We start from the raw sequence: 19,370 nt of genomic DNA on the forward strand, positions 1-19,370 counted from the left end.
CACTTTTATAAATTTTTTTTTAACATTTATTTATTTTTGAGACAGAGAGAGACACAGCATGAACGGGGGAGGGGCAGAGAGAGAGGGAGACACAGAATCAGAAGCAGGCTCCAAGCTCTGAGCCATCAGCCCAGAGCCCGACGCGGGGCTCGAACTCGCGGACCGCGAGATCGTGACCTGAGCTGAAGTCGGACGCTTAACCGACTGAGCCACCCAGGCGCCCCACCACTTTTGATTTTAACTAGTATTCTGGCCTTTGCCCCTAACTAATTCATCCTAACAGCTTACGTATAATGACTTTAGTTTGAGAGAAGCAGGATTAGGCCTTTTATGAATTATTTTATCAAATTAAATCTGTGTCATAAAGAGTTCCATGTGTTTAAGAAGCAAGAGGGGAGGTGACCTAAGTCTGGCTGAGCTAAATGAGTTGTGGTTATTTTTATGTTTATTCATATGACAGAAAAATGAAAAATATCATATGCTATCTTAAAACATCTCCATTATTTTCAAATTTTTATTTACCTTTCTATTGTCATGATGGTTTCATGTTCAAAGTTTGTCCAAGCTCCCCCAGGGTAAGAATCATGGGCTGTGTAGATCTTCATCCTCCCTGGCAGCCAGGATAGCATGCAGTGGTCACTGGGTAAATTTGTGATCATTGTGTCTAGGAGTAAATGAATGCATGAGTTAGTGAGTGAATAAAGTTACAAGAAAATAATGAAATGCAACGGCCAGTCATTTTTTACCTAGCTTTTTTTTTTTTTTACAATTTCCTATTATTTATAATTTAAATTTTATTTAAATTTATTTAAAATTACTTGAATATATTATTTTGTTTAAAAAGGACCATGTTTCTTTTTTTGCTTGACTATTTTGTATAGCCCAAACTGAAACTGGTCAAAAGAAGTCTATGAGAATGTGCATTAATAAATATTCTTTTTAGCTAATAGAAGTGGAATGAATTACACAATCACATTTTTTTAATGTTTATTTATTTTGAGAGAGAGTGCAAGTAGGGGGAGAGGCAGAGAGAGAGGAGAGAAAGAATCTCAAGAGAGGAGAGAAAGGATCTTCTACTACCAAAGAGCCCAGCACGCGGCTGAATCCCACCTGTGAGTGAGATCATGTCCAGAGCAAAAATCAAGAGTCAGACGATTATCCAACTGAGCCACCCAGGTGCCCCTACACAATCATATTTTGAAGAGAAAACAACAAAAATGGATGAAAGAGGTAACTTGAAAATGAGAAACAGACCCAAGAGTTAAAGACGACCTCAGAAGCTCATCTGATATACGCATCCAAGTCCAGGTAAAATCACACATCAGTCATTTCAGACTATGGAGTGCATTTGGGTTTTAAATAAATCCTGCAAAAATGACTCCAAAACCACCCTTCCTAACAAGTTGACTTTTTAAAAGTCACCAGAAATAACTTCCCGATATTAAATCAAAATTCCTCACTATGATAAAAGCTAAACATGACTGATGCTGTGATAAATCCCTCATGTGCATTACTTCATTTACTCTTCATCATCTCTGATCTGGGAAGAAAAGATGAAACCAAGGTTTAGAGGGGCTAAGATATTGGCAGAACCAAGATTTGACCCTAGGAAATCTGATTTCAGGGGTCCACACTCATAATTATTATACTCCTTGCTTCCCTGTGCAGTAATACAAATACTTCTCTTCACAGCCAGTTGATAATACAAAAAATAAAATAAATAAATACATACATAAATAAATAAATTCCAACAAAGCAACAGATTTTCATTGATAGGCACCCTCAATTTCATAGATATTCATATATTTTAAGATTAATTTTTAGAGTTAATTTCTATTTTAAGAGAAAGTAATACAAGGATAAATTGTAGTTTCTGCTTCTTCCTCCTCTATGTCCTGCCCCAAACATTCCACAACACATCCCCACCACCTCCACATACACACACCACATTTTAATATGTACCTAATCTAGTTAGTATTAAATAGGCCAGTTTTTCATACATTCTTCAGCTATAGCAAATAGGAAAATAAAAATGTTACCAGTATTTGAAATTTCATGTCCCAGAACCATCCGAGAGGTAGGTGACACAGGAAGTAAGACAGTTAAGTGACTAAGAATTTAGGCTCCAGAGTTAAAGTATCTGGCCTGTAATTGCAATTTGTAAGACATTAGGCAAGTTTTTATTCACCTCCTCTGTAAAATGGAGTAACAAAATAATCTCGTTGCTATAAGAATCTAATTATATAGTCTGTATAAAGTTTTTCACTTAGGTAAAGTACTTAGAAAGTGATTAATTAATGTGAGATGTTTATGTTAACTCTTGTCTGGAAAAACATCTCGTATCAAATTATGCCATAATTATGGTGGTGGTGGTGGTGGTTTTTAGCAGATTCACTATGGTAGCTATATGGAAAACCATCTGTTCAAATGTTAACACGGTAATAATTTAGAGGACGCCTTTGCAATTCTGCAGTTCTACACAGAGCAGGAAATAAATGTGTTGCAAGAGCCATATTAACTTTCTGCTATGGTAGATATAGGCATTTCGATATTACTTAGATGTAAACATTGTGCCTCTTTTTTTTTAACCACTTATAAGGCTCGAGACTGCAGCTGGGGGAAATACTATGTGGTTGCAGGAATTCTTCTGGCCCACCTTCCTGAAGAGATGGAATAGCTCTCTATAAAGATAAGAAAACAGGTCTAAAATTTCCACATCAGAATATCATCTCTGCCATCCACACAACCAACATGAATCTCTAGTTTACCTGCGGTAGCTTCTTACCAGAAACTTCCATTTCAAATCACTCACTCCACTTGTGGTAAATACATGACCTAAATATCTGATCGTTATAACAGCACTGTACCCTTAAAGTCTCCGAACTTTATTCCTACATTATGCCAGATATCCATAAAACCACAAATACAGAACATGCTGTGCTTGAGCTCATATTATACCTTCAGTTTTCACATAAACAATCTCTAATTATTGTAAAAATATTTTCAGATACATCACTCATTTTGTCCTGTATGAAAACATCCACATAAAAATTTCCCTCTAATCTCAAGGCCAGATTAAAAATATAAATATACTTAACAAATTTCTAAGCTTCCCATTTTTGGATAATGAGAGCTGTGCAACATGCCAGCTACTAGAATGAAGTTCTGTTAAATCTGAGTTCAAATGTAAAGCTTTCCATAATACCATTAAAAATCTGTCTCAGCATTAAAAACAAAACAAAACAAAAACAAATATAAAGCTTTCCAACAGCATTTTCATCTTTGATTATTTTAAATAGCTTTATAACCCTCAGATAATTTTTAAATCAGAATGGGTAAAATCAGAAACATAAGAAACAATAAGTTGTGCACTGTTGGTAAAATGCAAACTGGTGACCCCACTGTGGAAAACAGCATGGGGTTTCCTCAAAAAGTTGTGGAATCATGTGATCTAGTATTGTACTTACTACTGGGTATTTACCCAAAGAGTATGAAAACACTGATTCAAAAAAATATATGCACCCCTGTGTTTTTTGCAGCATTATTTATAACAGCGAAATTATGGAAGCCACCCAAGTGTTCATTGGTAGATTAATGGATAAAGAAGAGGTGGTTTATATACTCAATGGAAGATTACCCAGTCATAAAAAGAATGAAATGTTGTCATTCACAGCAACATGGTTGGCTCTAGAGGGTATAATGTTAAGTGAAATCAGTCAGAGATAGATATCATATGATTTCACTCATATGTGGAACTTTAGAATCAAAACAAACAAAAAATAAAAAAGAGACAAATGAAGACATAGATACGTAACTATTGAGGAAGGGCTGATGGTTACCAGGGGGAGGTAGGTGGAAGGATGAGCGAAATAGGTGCAGGGGATTAAAAGTACACTCATCCGTGATGAGCGCTGAGTCATGTATAGAACTGTTGAATCACTATATTGTGCACCTGAAATTAGTAAAACACCGTATGTTAATTTTACTTGAATAAAAGTAAAAATAAAATAAAAATTAAGTACAGGGAGGAGCTCAAACAAGCCAGAGAATAAATTATTGATATCTACATACAGCATTTAAAACACTTAAATATATCTTGAAATCGCTGTTGCACGTAATCTCCATTTATACTTACAGATCTTTAAATGTTCTAGAGAAGAATCCTAAAGGTGCAAAACTTTTCCTTCACCAATTTCTTTGCAACCCGTATTACTTTTTTGGCAAAAACTGGCTCAGAGAGCCTTCCCTCAGTCCCTGCTGAATATACTCTGTTCTGCGTAACTCTATTTCCTCCTGTTCGTTGCTTACAATTGGTGGGACCAAAGGGACAAACACGACCTAAGTTAGGCCATTTTCTCTCCCAGGAATTTGAATTGGTGTTGGAGAGACTTGTTCATTTCACTGTGGGTATGGGGTTTATAAGGATATCTGAGTAAGCATGATCATGTTTGGGCCATGTGCTTCTAAACTGACTAGTGGAGGCAAGATGGAAGGAGAGAGAAGAAAGATCAAACAGAAAAGAAGCAAGGATCAGACATTTGGCTACAGGGAGAGAAAAGCGGAAAGTAAATACCTTAGTTCCCAACCGTTTAATTTCCTGGTTTTAGTTCCTCAGTTCTTACCGCATTTTACTTTGGGTTCTATGAAGTGACCATTTAGTCTTCCAATAAATGTATTTTTTACCTAGATTTAAGTTATTTGCATTCATCCCTCTCCTCACTAATATATGAGGATCTAAAGCACAGACAAGGCAAGTATCTGGAAGGTGCAAAAGCAAGTCGTCAGAAGAGCTGGGAACAGATCCCCGACTTCAGGTCTGTGTTCTTCAAATTCCATGGGAAGGGAGTCATGGGCAGCATTAGAGAGAGGGAAAAGTAATCTCTCTGATGTCCATTTGGACATTTATATAAAGGCTCTATGTTTCCTTGGGAATTCTGTGAAAGGCATTTACTTTCCTATATACATTTTCTCACATGTTAGTGTTTGATAGGTTATTCGGATTATTGATTCTTGAGACTAATTCCTTTGAGGAGATTAAATCTGTAATCAAAAGTAGAGATGGCACTCTTCTCATTAAGTGTTTAAAATACACACATTCCTAAAATTAGCAAATTGGGCAAATACACATTATGATACTCAGCATCTCTAACATAACAGAAAATTTATAATATTATAAATACCATATATATATGCAGTAAAAGTAATTGATTTTTATATATGAAATATTTACAGTTTCTTTAATGTACATTCCTGAGATTTTCCATATTAAAATAAATATTAAAGCAAGGCCAAGTTCAGTTCCCCTATTTTCCTACCAACTGTTTAAGAAAATAAACTCTACCGAGTTTAATTCACAAAATATGGTTACCATCTGAGTTCTTACTTTGGAAACAAGAGAAGTTTTGAAAGTAAAGTGCAATAAATATACTATTAGATCTGGCAAATAGTCATGTAGAAAAAAATATTCAAAAGTATTTCTTAGGACCAATTGGAAATATAATTTTGAAAGTGAAAATTATAATCATTCATTAAGATAATTTTGATCATTCTCTTTTTCTGGAATTAGAATTTCAAAGTATCATTTAATTTTATTTGTCTGCAATTGCTAATTGAGTTAGGCTGGCTCTCCATGTAGGATAATATCTTTTTTCAACTGCATTACTCACCTCTCTATTTCACTCCTGGAATTAAAGATAAACACACATAGGTACGTACATAGATATATAAAAATATATTTTTAATAAAAACCCGACCAACGTTTGATTTTATATTAAAATGTTTTCAAGTATTGAAAGAGTTTGTTTCATGTTTTCCATTTTGCTTTCAAATTATTAAAGAAAGTAATGGCAAATGAATGTTTTACTATAATTTATGGAATATTAAGAATACAAAAAATTTCACATAGCTCTGTATCTCAGATAAGCCTACTGACATGAAATAAAAAAAGGCAATTCAAGTTCATGGCCAAAAATTTTAAACAGGTCAGAAAGAGTTCAATTATTAAAAACCCAAGGGAAGTTCTGGACTTAGCCATGGTTTGCCAAAAAAATGAATTAACAAAGGTTAAAAGAAAGCCCACAAATGAACGTAAAAGAAGATGAAAAAGATATGTGGCTGAAGTCATTTTTGAAAAAGAATTGAAGGAATACTTAAATTACTAGATATCAAAATATCAATCTTGATTGGATCATTTCCATCATTATACTAATATACTTAAAAAAAAACTAATATATTTTTTATTTCCTATTGAAACTATAGAGCAGCCGTAATAACACTTTTCTTTCCCCACAGACTCCTCCAAGAACTTGCCCTCTACCTGCCCTCTTCATGTTTCTCTCCTCCTTTTGTCTCTACTTCCTGGTCATGCATTTACTTTTCACCCACTCCTGTCCGGCCGCTATGCTCATTACTTCAAAAACGTTCTTGTCAAGGGTTACAGTGGCTTGCCCAATGAGCATTCCTTATTCCTCATCTTACTTGACTTCTCAAGGCATTCAACACAATCAATGATGCACCACCTCCCACCTTGTTTTTGAAGATCTCCTCTCTTCCCTTCAGGGACACTAAATTTCCTGGTATTTATTTTCTAGTCACTAGTCTTGCCTTCTTAATCTCCTTTGCCTGCATCTTCTCTTCTACCAAATGCTAAATGCTGGAGTTCCTAAGGGCTTGGCTCTGGGGTGTCTTCCTAACCTTCATCTGAGCAATCTTCTTCATTTCAATAGCTCTGAACATCATGTATATTCAGACATCTCCAAATTTTATAAACACCACTATCACTTTTGATCTCAGGTCCAAAATCACATATCCAGCTGCTTGTCCAACAGTTACATGTGAAAATTTCAAGCTTAACTTGTCCAAACAGAATTTTTTGCTTTCTTTCCCTCTGTCATACTCAGCCTAAATCTATCCCTCTCTAGCTCAGTAAATGGCACTATGAATTAAAGTTAGAAATGGGATTTTTCTTTGATACCTCCCTTTCTCACCTCATACATTTTACTGCTAAGCATTACCCATCAGTCAGAAACAAATGCTAAATCTGTCAACTTCTCTACTTCACTGCTAGTATTTTGCTCAAGCCTCAACCATTTCTAATTAGACTATTGGAACGGCCACTGGTATTCAGCCAGGATGGACTAGGTTATGCTATAATAAAGGCCCCGAGAATCCTATCACAATGTATATGTATAATAAATCATCATGTTGTATGCTTTAAATATCTTAATGGGGCGCCTGGGTGGCTCAGTCGGTTAAGCGTCCAGCTTCGGCTCAGGTCATGATCTCGCGGTCTGTGGGTTCGAGCCCCGCGTCAGGCTCTGTGCTGACAGCTCAGAGCCTGGAGCCTGTTTCAGATTCTATGTCTCCCTCTTCCTCTGACCCTCCCCTGTTCATGCTCTCTCTCTCTCTCTGCCTCAAAAATAAATAAATGTTAAATATCTTACTATTTTATTTGTCAATTATACCTCAATAAAGCTGGAAAAAAAATAATGGTCCCAAAATCTCAGTGGCTTATAACAATAAAGATTTACCGGGGGCACATTTTTGTCCATTATAAATAGGCCAAGATTCTGCTGCATATCTCAGGACTCTGTGTCCCAGACAAATGGATCAGGCATCACATCTAACATTGCCAGTCGTTGTATAGACAGAATGAATGAGAACACTGGATGCTCTCACACTGGCAATTAAATGCTTCAGCCTGGGATTTACATGGTTATTCTTTCCATGACTCAATGACTGCAATGTTACATGGTCTCTCCAAACCACAAGAGGGCCAAGAAGTGTAATCATCCCTTGTATGTGGTAGACAGCACTAATAACTGTCAATTTCTAATGAGACTCCCTACTTCCAACTTTGCTCTCCTATAAATTCTCTAAATAATAGCCAAAAGGACACCTTTCCTTTTTATTGTACTTAGGATCAGATCCAAAATTTCTGTGGCCTACAAGGCTCTACATATTCTAACTCTATCTTAATATCCTAAACCTCTAGCCCTCTAGTGGGGGGGTCTCATCACACTGAAATTTTGCTCAGTCTTTTTCTCCTAGGACATGAAGAATAGGCTGTCCTCATCTGGCTCCTTCATTGTGGCTGCTTTTTATACTTAGATTCTCAGCTTAAATGTGCCATTCTCAAAAAAGATCTTCCCTAAACTTACTATTAAAAGAATGTTCTCTAAACTGAGGGTTGATGGGGGGTGGGAGGGAGGGGAGGGTGGGTGATGGGTATTGAGGAGGGCACCTTTTGGGATGAGCACTGGGTGTTGTCTGGAAACCAATCTGACAATAAACTTCATATATTGAAAAAAAATTTTTAAAAATGCTGTAAAAAAAATAAAAGACCTTGGTTACTAAAAAAAAAAAAAAAAAAAAAAGAATGTTCTCTGTATTATCTTTTTTTTCTTTTTAAAGATCACTGCATCCCACATATTTCCTCTGACATACTGATCTACTTTTTAGAAGTGTTTTACTTGCTTACTTATTAGCCATTTCCATCACTAGCATGTAATAATAAAGATATCTTCTCATTACCTTTATCACCTAACATCCGTAATTAACTTGTATAATATTTTTAATTGAATGAATGAATGAATACAAATCTAAACCTATAAATGAATAAAAATCTAAACCAGTGATACTGACCTAATAGATATAGAAGTGTTGGAATAGAAATAGAATATATGTTAGAGCATGATCAGATCCCAAAATATATTCCAGATAGATTAAAAGATTTAAAAATTATATCATTAAGAAATACTATAAACTGGGGGTAGAAAAAGAAAAACTATATTAGTAAAAGGTGCCAAATGTAAAACTGTTGTATAAAATAATGTATAAAAAAACAGAGATATAAGATATTGTTCACTAATAATTTAAATCTTAGAAGTAAAAAGTCAAGAGAGAAAAGAACAAATGAAAAAAATATTTACAACCAATATGATAGAGTTGATATTATATATATGTATAATATTTTATAATATATATTATATATTTATATATATTTATATTTTATAATAGATACATATATGTATCCTTTGAGAGTCCTTTCTAGTGCTGTCTAGGAGCCAAGGGAACATGAAATATGTAATAGAAGAAGAAAGTTACAAGTTATATGGCCTTGTGATCAGCTGTAATACTAAAGATTAAGCTATTTTTTCCTTTCCAGTCTGTCACACATTTAGTTATATATATTAAAAATTTCCCTCCTTTCCCTCTGTTTTTACTAGCACTTTATCATAATAATCATAGGATATATATTTATAGGATAATGAGAGTGGAATGAGACTAAATTTGAAGAGAGCTGATCATTCAGAAATGGTTGCAATGTTTGATGAAATTTTGAATTTCCTACATTGAGGAGAAGGTCTGTACATTTGTACTTTTGTGAGGAAGTTGCCTTATGGGGAGGCAAAGAACATTGCTATTGTTATTTGGAGGTTTAAATGTGGGAGTTAATGACCCTACTGATGTTGAGTAGCCACAGTGTGGGTTATCATATGTAATGTAATTGGCTCACTGCACACCCACTCACTTCCTTGGAGTATTATTTCCTGAAAAGGTCAAAGATGAAAGGCTGGAAAGATGAAAGCTACATTTATCAGATGGCCCTTCTGCTATGGCTGTGCTTGAGACCTAGGTTTTGGCCAAGTGGGCATTTCCACAGTGACAGTCATGAGGAAAGAGACAAGATATTCTGGCAAGAATGGTGACAAAAGGGTTTAGTTCTCCTTGGGCTCAAACAGTGTCAACAGTTTCCTTATTTGTTTGCTTTCTGATCATGGGGCAGGGTAATGGCAGCAGTTGCTCTCTTAGCTAGAAAATTTTACGGTGTGGAATTACAAAAAAGTCATTTTCTACTTTTTTTTTTTTAATTACGGTTGTACCAAAAATAAAATGAACCAGCTACTAATTCTCCTCAAATTATCTAGAGTGAACCTTGTTGTCTTTAAGAATGCTGATCAGTATAGATATTCTTTCCATGTGCATTGAACAAATATTTACTAAGTCTCTAGTATGTGCCAATAAAAAATAAATGTAATACGTAAATTAGAGAGTATGGTAGAAACTGCTACATGAAATGGAAAGACATTTTAAAACGTAAAGCAGAGAAAGGAGACAGAAATGCAGAGGAGGTAGCAATGTGGAATGCAGATTATAATCTTAAATTGGGTCACCAGAGTTACTTTTTTTGCAAAAGAGGGAGTGAAAAAGGACGTGAAAAGAAATGAGATTAAATTATTCCAGGCAAACAAAAAGAGTCTGTGTAAAGGCCCTGAGGTGGGCACATGCCTGATGTGTTAGAGAAAAACAAAGAGGCCAACATAAAGTGACTGAGACAATGAGATAAGAGAGGCAGCAGTACAACATAAGGAAAATTTGATTGTTTCTCTAGTAAAACTGGAAGCCTCTGGAGACTTTTGAAAAGTCTGATATGATTTACGTTGTAAAAGAATCCATCTAGTTGCTTTATTGAGAATAGACTGCAGTAGGAAAAGAATAGAAGCAGGAGATTAGTTAGGAGCTTTTGTAGTAATCCAAGTGAGATATGATGGTGGCCTAAATCAAGCTGGAATCAGTGGGCCTGTGAGAGGTGGTGGAGTCTGGATTTATTTTGAAGTTACAGGCAATGGCATTTCCTGAGAGATTGGATATGAGGTATGAGAAAAAGAGAGGGCATAGGAATGACTCTAAGAGTTTCAGGGCTGGAGGAAATTTAAGTATAGAATTTCCCTCAGTTGAGATGGGTGGAATAGTTTATGTCCAATGGCTCTGTCAGGGAGACAGTCATTGGAATACAGGTGGCATTTAATGTCTTAAGTCTGGATGAAATCACCAAAGAAAGAAATTAAGATGGAGAAGGGGTCCAAGAACTAAGCCCTGAGAGGGTCTGCCATTAGAAGCTGGAAAAGAGAAGCTAACCAAGGAGGCAGAAGGAGCATGTGAGGTAGTGAGTGTGGTGTTCAAGTGAAGAAAGTGTACTTAGGAAAAGGGGGTAAGCACCTATGTTGAATGCTACTGAACCTTCAGAAAATGGCACTCCCATCTACAGTGCACAAGGGTTCCTTCTCTCCACATCGTCACCAACAGTTACTGTTTCTTGTGTTCTTAGTCACTCTGACAGATGTGAGGTGGTATCTCATTTTATATATATATATATATATATATATATATATATATATATATATATACACACACACACACACACACCAAACACTACAAACATAATAATCTGAGCATAAAGGACAGTTGTTAGTATTAGTTAGTTTCTCCATAGAAGATACTTGTGTTTTCACCTTAAAAACCTTATGAGGAACCTCTTTTGGTACCAAATATAGGAGGTACCTGACGCCCATTCACATCCTAAGCACCAAACAAGGACGGGCTTGAAAGCCGGGTCTCCACAATACAGGCACCTAAGAAGAAAGCATTCAACCACAGCCCACAATGAGGTGCTGTTTTCTCGCTAAGGCAAGAAAGAATCACTTACTATTTACCCCTCACTTTTTTTTTAAGTTCAATTCAATTTGTAGTTTCATCCTCTTTTCTTGTTTAAATTGTTTCTCCCATCAGAATCAAATACCTTATCAGATATCTTACTGGAATGTACCCAAAAGAAAGAATTTATCTCACACACTTATACTAAATATATCTTAGGCGTTGACTTGAGAAGATTAAAAGATTCACTTCATTTTTTTTAATGTTTATTTATTTTGAGAGAGAGGGAGAGTGTGAGCAAGGGAAGGGCAGGGAGGGAGGGAGAGAATCCCAAGCAGTCTGCATGCTGTGAGTGCAGAAGCCAACACAGGCTCAAACCACAGACATGAGATCATGACCTGAGCTGAAATCAATTGTCAGCCTCTTAACCAAATGAGACACTCAGGCGTCCCTAAAAGATTCACTTTGTAACCCAAACCTCATCCATATTGAATTGGTGAGTGCATTCCATGTGCCTTTAAAAACGTAAATTGTGGATGTGTTCTTTTTTATGCTTCGTAACTTACATATATTCCTATATTGTTATAATCCGAAGTCTTTTGCTACTAATCACAGGGCTTAAAGCAAGGGAAACGTGTGTGATGGATCTCCACACATGCTGAGAATAAATGAATAAAGTTCTTATTTTGAAGACAGATTGCACCGATTGACTTAACAGAAAATTATAATTGCACTGGTTTGCTACATATAAGTTTGCAAAATGTAAAGCATATTGGCCAAGATCATTACCTTTTCTGAGCATATATTTAGCAATTCTGTATAGCTTAAATTTTTAAAAGTTTGATGGCAAATCATTCCTCCAGAATTCTCTCACTCCTAGAAACCTGAATACATTTACAGAGTGCCTTTTGTTTACTTTTAACAACAAAAAAATGCGTATCGACTCTACTGTAACCATGATAGAGTATACTATCCCTTCAGGTTCTGAGTGAAAGAATTCTCTGTAGTCAAGTCCTGACACCTACTAGTAAGAAGGTAACATCTGAAATTATTTCTAATCAAGTAAGCCACATTTATGTAAATATAGCTACATTGGCGCACCGACAACAAAATGTCATAGGCTAAACAGCATTAGACAAGTTGTAAATGTGATTCCAATATCTTGTTCATTCACTGCCAAAAAAGTACCTATAAAAATATTTTAAAGTAATAGCTCAGCGTTTATTAGTTTCCACATGCATAATCGAATACAGAAACCCACTAAAAAGTACTTCTAGAAATGTGTTACCAAAACCATAATTAAAGGAAACATTAAGTGTGGATTTTTCTTTAGATTTAGAATGAAGGTTATAAACTGCATCCTTAACTCATACATAACTCAGTCCATCTGCTACATTGGAATTTAAAACTTTAGTTTTATCCCTTGCTATTTGTAAGTGTCATTGTATAGGATGACTTTCAAAGGCAATTAAGACCAAAAGATTTTATTTAAAATAATTAGGTTGGTTTTTTTTTTTAACTTTTGGCAGATGTTGACATACATTTTGAAAAGATACTCAAAGTGCTCAGAGTTCAGAGAAACATACAAATATGCAAACAGACATCAGCAAAAGCAATGTGGTGAGTGTACTAACTAATACAGGAACGCGAGAAGAAGGCAAACAAACTTGCCTATGGGAGGCAGGACAGACATTACAGAGAAAACAGAAATGGTTGTACTCTTTAAAGAAGACATAACATTTTTTAAGTTAAAGAGCAAGGAATGGGGATAAAGACTAGAAAGAAGGGATATTCTAGGCAGGGACTGATAATAATTTACTGTAGTAACAGTGCATACCTATGAATCCCTTCTTAATTACTTAGGTGGTTTGATTTTTCAGGCTTATTTTATTCCATTTCTCCTCCTCCAAGAAAGGTAAGAACTTAGAAGTGGTTTGCAACTAATATACACATACAATCCAGAGCACTTTTTCAAGTGCAAGAGAAATATTTACTGTAACCGAAACTCTGGGTGAAAGAAAACAATTGGAAACATAATGATAAGGTACTATTTGGGGATGGTATCTGCATGCTGCAATCTGGGGAAAAACCATACTATAATATCATTTGACATAATATGACTATATGTAAATATTTTGATATAGTATGGGAATTAAGAAGAAAAATCATTACTGCAAATTTTACTGCTTAAATGTAAAAGTTGAAAATAACTTGACTAAAACAAATAAAATATCTATAGCAACAATTATACGTTCACTGACGTAAAATCTTACGAACTCTTCTGGAAAATTCTTCTTTCAAACACATTGTATGACAATAATCATAATTAGGCACATATGTTAATGTGAAAGAAAGTAGCCCATATTTTCCACATTGCTGTATTGCCTAGTATCTTCTAGGGGGTTTAAATTTACTAGGTCAAATGCAAAGTTCAGATGAAGCAACACTTGAGTGCTGTTTTCTTCTCAGATGCAGTAAATGATACATTTCTATTAACTTATCTCCATGTGATATTTACTTCACATGGTTGATGTAACCATTTCAGTTACCCAATATATTAATAATTATTCACACTGTCACCATTATTCATGAATGTAATCATGGAATGTCTATTTCTTAGGGAATTAATCAGAGATACAAATTCTATTGCTCTCAAAAAAATTCAGATATCCTCAGGGCTGCCAAAATTACATGGATAATTTCCAGTCTTTCTGTGATTTAAATTCTGTGGTGTTTGACCTGTTGTTGATTTTTTCTCCTTTTTGAAATATTCCACCATTAGCTTCTGCAACAGCACTGTATTCTGAGTTTCCCTCTACCTCTCACATCCTTCCTTCCCAGCTTCATTTGTGGACTCCTGATCTTCTTCAGCAGGCTCTTAAATCCTAGCATATCTTAAGTTTGTGTGTTCAGTCCTCTCAACATGTACTGTGCTCACTCTTCTGAGAGGCCACCTTGGTGGCTCAGTCGGTTAAGCGTCTGACTCTTGATTTTAGCTCGGGTCATGATCTCAGGGTTCATGAGATTGAGCCCCATATCGGCTCCCATGCTGGGCAAGGAACCCGCCTAGGATTCTCTCTCTGTCCCTCCCCTGCTGTCTCTCACATGGATGCATGCTAGCACATGTACACTCTTACTCACTCTACCTCTCAAAAAAACAAACAAGTAAAACAAAGCAAACACACAAAAAACAAGCAGCTCATAATTGTACACACTTACCATTCAGAAGACACGGAGTTAAAAAAAAAAAAAAAAAGAGTCAACTCCTCTCCTCCTACAAAAACCACCTTACCCTAAGCTTATTATCATCCTTCTCACTCATCTACTCTTTCTCTTAACGTCTCTTCAGGTTAGTGACAGTACCAGTTTTTAGATATGCAAGCCAGAAATTCTGGAGTCACTTTGACTCTTCATTCTCTTTTACCCACCCACCTCCAACCTCCAGGGGGCCACTAAACCCTATGTACTGCTTCTCCTTAGCTCTGGTCTCTAGCATTACTTTACCAGATTATGACATCCAGTATCTCTGCCTCCATTCCTGCCTCCTTCAACCTATTATTATTCACAGCACAGCCAGAATGAACTTCATAAAATAGAAAGGAGACCATGTTCTTCTCTTGCTTGCAGTCTATGGAAAATACCTCAACATACCAGTGTAACCTGCAAGTCAAGCTAACTTCTGTTTCTTCTCCCACCTTACCTTCAGAGGTTTGGAAGATTTGGTGGCTGATCCAGAAAAAAAGAAATGACTGTGAGAGACAGTGACACACAAAGATTTATTGGTTGACACTTGTATGTGGGGGAAATCTCTCACAGTAGCAATCTTCGATGATGCTATGATGCAGGAACCCCTATGCACAAGGGGAGAAAGGCAGGCAACTCCCTAGGAAGAAAGGAGTCATATAGGAAGCCTATGTCTAGGTGGCATTTGCTCACAAGGTGGGAGTCTCTGGATCAGAGAATTCCAAAGGGCTGCAGCCGCTCTGGGGCTATGGCTAGCAGTGGTGTGGGATGAGGTTTTGCAAGGTGGGCAAAATAAGCTGGCTCTGAACAGGTAAAAATCTGCTTGTATGGGCTATTTTTAAAATAATTGGATGTGGAAATTTTTAAGTTTGGCAGCAGCAGGCTTTTGAGTTAACAGGTCTTAGCCTGCAGGAAGAAATAAACAATCTAGGGGCCAATACACAGAGACCATCTTTGTCTCATTTATGTAACACCTCTCAACGCCTCCTGAAAGAGAACCTCCTTGACCCTTCCTACTTGGCTTTCTCCAAATGAGTAATTCACTTTTACACATCTGTGCTGGTGCCCAAGATGCTCTTATGAGACCTACCATTCAGCAGGGGGAAAAAGTTGATCAACACACTTGGGGCTAGTATTGGATAAAATAAAAGCCATTTTAAGCAGATAGATAAATTAGATAGATAGATAGATAGATAGATAGATAGATAGATAGATAGATAGACAGATAGATGATAGAATATAATGAAAACCTCTTATAAGCCATTAATATTAAGTGTATTAATTGTACTAAGTTGATTTCATATAAACTGTTCCACCTCTCCCCTCCTTACAAACAAAGATCTCTATTCCTTTAAAGTTTTGTCTAATTATCTCAGTCTAACTTCGCTACATTCCTATTTCTATGTCATCTAATTATTTCATAGGCATAGCTTCACTTGGGTCATTGGTGATAATATTGAACAAGTTAGAACCAAAATTTAAGTCTCCTGGACACCACTAGAGACCTCTCTCCAGGCTCCATCAGACGGTTGGAATGACTTGAGAATTCAGCTAAGGCTGAGCTTGCAGGAGAGGGGCACTGTGACTCCACTGTGGGAGTCACTGGGATGAGAAAGGCAGAAAAAACAAAGCCAAACTTTACAGTAACAGTGGAATCTGTCTGGGTTTTTTTTTTTTTCCTCCAAATAAGACAAATGAACATTTATTGTTAGCAAATATTTCTTGAAGCATTGCAACATAAAATTTCTCAGTTAAATTCATGCTTATGGACATTGGGCAAATACATTATTTTCTGTTTCCAGAATTTAGAGACATATACTTTGACCAATAGAACAATTACAATTAATTTTAGAAATTTCAAGACTTAGGGTCAAAATTTCCCAAAATATTATCACAACATGGCAGTTGCTCAATGTTTAAAAGTGGCAGTGGAAAAATCGTATCTTGGGAAATTTGTGTACAAACAGTAGAAGGATTATTTACTTCATTTATTTGGAATGCAAGATACTGGTTAAATACTATGGAAAATGAAACTATTTCCTCCACAAAAGTACTTTCCATGCTCATTGTCTTGAAAAACATCTCCAAAAACATTAATATTTTAAGGAACACTGTTCTTTTAAAATATTGGTAATTTGTGAAAAACAAATTAGATTTAAAGAAAAAATTTTTTTGTCTTGAATCCAATCATTAACTAAAGACAATATATCCCCTTATATTTCTGTTTCTGGCTGTTTCTGGCCTGGCTCAGTTTGGTTGAGAATTATGAGGCCAGCTGCAATCCCCTTGTGGACCAGTTAACTTTGTTCATGGTATTCTGAGACAATGTACCACAAAGCCTTAATCATAGCCAAACATCATGAATGTGAACAAGCCAACAGGCAAGAGAAGAATCACTTTTTTTTTCTTGATAAGAATCATTCTAATAAGGGAACTAGCTGCTATTATGCTTTTTCACACCTGTGAGCTTTACTGCATTGTACTCTGATACCTCTGTCCTATTGAAATCTTAAAAGACCAACATAGAAAAGCACTGGAGACTCCCAGACCAGAAGGCATGTCTGATGTATTCCGTGGATAATAAGCAGATCCATATACCAACTATCAGAACTTCAAAGACAGGCTTTATATAGGCAAGACAGGGGCATTCCATCTCTTCTAGGGCCTCCCAAGACTTGAATTTGGATTTTAAGTAATCTAGAGTCATGTTAAATACACCTGGAAAATAAGACAGGATGTTAAATGTATCATTTTCTGTTTTCTCAGAGTTTCAGTTGAGGGTTCAGTAACAGAAGTTAAAAAATAAACACCAAATGCCTTCATGGGGCCCCTGGGTGGCTCAGTCAGTTAGGCGTCTGCTCTTGATCTCTGCTCAGGTCATGATCTCATGGTTCCTTCGTGAGTTCAAGCCCCACGCTGGGCTCTGAGCTGATAGCGCAGAGTCCTGCTCAGGATTCTGTCTTTCCCTCTCTCTGCCCCTTCTCCACTTGCACCTTCTCTCTCCCTCTCTCAAAATAACAAATAAACTAAAAAAACAAAAAGCAAAAAACACCAAATACCTTCATATCTTAAAGAGTTGGGCTGCCTATGTAGGGAGGCCTAAAAGATTATCAAGCAAGTTCTTCTATCCTCAGCCCATCAGCCACCTCCAGGCTAAATGAATAAAGCAGATGAATTTATTTGAGAGGCTTTAAAGGGTTTGAATATGGCAGTAGTAAGAATTTCTTTGCAGATATTTGTCAGGATGTTGTGTATTTTTTTCCCCTCTTCCAAGGGAGGAGAAATGGGATGCCTCCCTCTTCTCTCAAGCCTTGGAACAGAACAACCTTGGATAGCCTGATATGCATTCTCTGAAATTTAAGAGACAAAGGGCTGATATTGGTTTCTTTCCTAAAATGAAAGGCTTTAGTTTAGCCAATTACCCTGGGTTATTAAAGCAGGAAGAGGTGGCTAAATTAGAAATGGCTTGTGCTGTTAAATTCTGTGTGAATTTCCCTGGGTTGGCTGTAGACTCCAGAGAAAGAAGCTGGGCTGATTCATCCAGAACAGGACTGTGCTAGAGGAGGGCTTGGAGGCACAAGAGGATGCAGCAGGCATCATAAGAGCCATCCATCAGAATCTAGGGACTTGGAGGAAGACTGTACACAATTAACAAGAGAAAGTACCTACCATGTCAAAGGAACTGAGAGGGGATCCAAAGAATCATAAAAGATTCCATAGCAACAACACCAAAATCATCACTGTGAATCAGCAACATCCAGAGGGCATCAATACCAGATTCACTTCATCAAGTAAGACCTTTCTACATCTATGTCTCCTTCTCCTGCTTTAAACCCAGAAGAGCCACATGCCGTAAGGATGATGGAGAATGAGTAGAGCAAAAGGTGGAAAAACAGAAAAGATGCTGACTCTACTCATCCCCTTCAAATGCAGTCTTCTAAGCCTGAAATGTGCCTGAGCTGGGAGGAAGAGAAAATCTTGAAACTGAATCACCGTGCAAGACAATGTGATTACACTGAAATAAATGGACCTTTTTTTGTTTAACAATAACTAGAAACATCAAAGCACTTGGTCAAGACTAAGATGCAGTATAAGAGCTATTTGACAAAGTGAATTTAGTGTGAGTGGTGAGACACATGTTGCTGTATTCTTGAATATAGAATCCAACTTATTTGGGGTGCCTGGGTGGCTCAGTCCATTAAGTATTGGACTTCAGCTCAGGTCATGATCTCATGGCTCCTGAGACCAAGCCCTGTGTCGGGCTCTGTGCTGACAGCTCCAAGCCTGGAGCCTGCTTTGGATTCTGTGTCTCCTTCTCTCTCTGTCCCTCCCCTGCTTGCGCTCTGTCTCTGTCTCTCTCTCTCTGTCTCTCTGTCTCTCTCTCAAAAATAAACATTAAACAAATTTTAAAAAATTAAAGTAAATTTTTTTTAAAAAATCCTATTTGTTCAATAAACTTGTAGCATCAAGGATCACAGGCACTCCCTGCCCTCCAGAGCAAGGTAGGTGCCTACATGACACAGGATCATCACTCCACGAAATGACAAGTAGGGATGAACAGAATCTGTCTTATAAATCATTTTGTCTAGGTGCACACTGCTCTCTGGTTATTTCCTTTTTGTTGGCCCTAAGCATTTAATAATGTTTTATTATAATGTTCTAGCCTAGTCTCACCTGGGTACTACCCAGTT

The 19,370-nt window shown here is 36.6% G+C and overlaps 1 long non-coding RNA gene across 1 annotated transcript in view; it reads right to left on the bottom strand.

Annotated features, from left to right (window-relative positions):
- The window catches only part of LOC132682161 (uncharacterized), a 238,183-nt gene that overhangs the window by 83,954 nt on the left and 134,859 nt on the right, over nucleotides 1-19,370 (bottom strand). The window contains exon 3 of the long non-coding RNA XR_009611507.3: nucleotides 523-664. This is a non-coding gene — a long non-coding RNA (uncharacterized LOC132682161). The remainder of the gene's footprint in view (nucleotides 1-522; nucleotides 665-19,370) is intronic.

This window comes from Panthera onca, chromosome A1 (assembly GCF_046562875.1).
Source record: "Panthera onca isolate mPanOnc1 chromosome A1, mPanOnc1 haplotype 2, whole genome shotgun sequence".
Lineage (NCBI taxonomy): Eukaryota > Metazoa > Chordata > Mammalia > Carnivora > Felidae > Panthera > Panthera onca.